Source organism: Hibiscus syriacus, unplaced genomic scaffold (assembly GCF_006381635.1).
Source record: "Hibiscus syriacus cultivar Baekdansim isolate YM2019G1 unplaced genomic scaffold, ASM638163v2 tig00116939_pilon, whole genome shotgun sequence".
NCBI lineage: Eukaryota > Viridiplantae > Streptophyta > Magnoliopsida > Malvales > Malvaceae > Hibiscus > Hibiscus syriacus.
Window position 1 is genome coordinate 1,796,456 of NW_024063477.1, and position 1,937 is coordinate 1,798,392.

General features: G+C 27.0%; 1 non-coding gene across 1 annotated transcript; it reads left to right on the forward strand.

The window, feature by feature from the left end:
* Positions 1 to 1,351: 1,351 nt before the first annotated feature.
* Positions 1,352 to 1,424, forward strand: TRNAK-UUU. Its single transcript has one exon. It is a non-coding gene; the product is annotated as a tRNA-Lys (tRNA).
* Positions 1,425 to 1,937: the final 513 nt, after the last annotated feature.

Genomic DNA, 1,937 nt, shown 5'->3' on the forward strand with positions numbered 1-1,937 from the left:
TTCTTATATCTTGTTTTGATTTTTTATTTTATTCAATTTTTATTATATTTTTTTAATAAAAATCTATTTTGTTTGATTTTTTATTTTTAGTATATTTTACATATTTTTATCTATCTTTTTAACACATTTTAACTTTGTTTTCGTGGCACGCTTTACTCTGTTATTGCAATATGTTTTCTCTATCTTATGGCACATTGTTCGCTTACTTCTGTGTTAGATATATGATCGTGTAAAGATTCTCACGTCGCTCGTAACTGATTTGTGAGTGATCTTTTAATGGTTAAATATCATTTTGTGGTTATTTGGTGATATTTAGATCTACTTTGCAAAGCAACTTATAAGTTTGTTTTAGTTTACTTGTCACTCCCTCACAATCTCCAAAAGTGTATAGTTAGATAGAGACAAATGAGTATAATTTACGATTTCTAAGTTACAATAGATGATGAATGTTACATTCAAAAGAATGCTTCAATAATTATTGCGTTTTTGAGTTTTCTTTTTTATTTATTTTATGTTTGAATTATTTTAGTAGATATAATTTTTAAAACTTTCTCTTTGAATAGTTGTATCAACGCTGTTATATTTCATTTGTAGGGAATGATAATCTGAGAGAGTTGTAACAGTGTAGAGAGAAGGACAATGTTTTTGTTATACACATTTTCTTATTCATATGCTACTACATGTTATAATAACAGTAATACAAAAAAGTTAAAATTCCACCCACATATTGGTATTAATACATATCAATATCATTAGAATTAAAGATGGGTATTTGGTTGAACAATGAAAACGAAAATTAAATTAATCAATAGGGGTTGATTCAAGTGATAAGAAGTTTGATATCGCTCAAGTAAGGTCTCAAGTTCGAGTCATTGTGTATGTAGAAAATCCTTGTTAGGAGGTTTATCCACCAAAGTCAAGTATGCGAAGCGGGTCAATCCGGATTAGTCAAGACAAAACCTTGAAATTGGGAAGGAAACCAATTTTTTTTAATTAATCATCCATCTTTTATCATTTTAGTTTAGTTTGATTTGAAATTTCTTGAATCAGTTCGAGTGAGATAAGTTTTGATTAGAATATATTTATTTGAGTTAAATTTAAAATAAATCAACTTAAAATCTTATAGGAATATGATTAAATTTTATAATTTATTGTTTAAAGTCTCAAATTTATCGCTTCAAATTATTTTATTTATAAATTAATATTATTAAGTATTTTTTAAAATTGTATATATTTTAAAATGAATTTATATTTCTTAATAATTGAATTTAAGTTGAACTAATCCATAGTAACATTGAATGGTCTTATCCTCCCTTTCTTCAAGGTATTGTATATGATGATTTCAACAACAGCCGTCTTAGCTCAGCCGGTAGAGCGCGTGGCTTTTAACCACGTGGTCGTGGGTTCGATTCCCACAGACGGCGTTTTGTTTTTCAATTTTTTGTTTAAAGGAAAACGCTTAGTACTTGTCGCCTATTAAGCCCATGATAAATGATACGGGCCCATTTTACCCACAACCTTGTTTCGGTTAATTTTTTTCGGCCGTATAACCATAAAAAAAATTCAGAATGGAAGTTATATATATACGAAGAATTTTCCAGACCAAATGCCATATCACATTTTCTATTTACTTAAATCAGAAATTAAAAAAATAATATTATGATCAATTTAATTATATTCTTTCTGTTAGTCAAATTATTAATAAATAAAAGATTTTAATGTTTATAGATCAGTCAAACAAATAAGTTATAGTTCATCAACCTCACACACAAGTTTTTTTCAAAGATTTTAAGGATCACGAACAACATTTAAAGAATGTTTTTTGTATTTAGAAGAACATTTTAAGTTAATTTAACCGATTGAAATGAGATAAGATTTGTTTTAAGGTCAAGTCCAAAAGGTTCTTGAAATGGTTTATCTACCTAAAAGTAAATCCC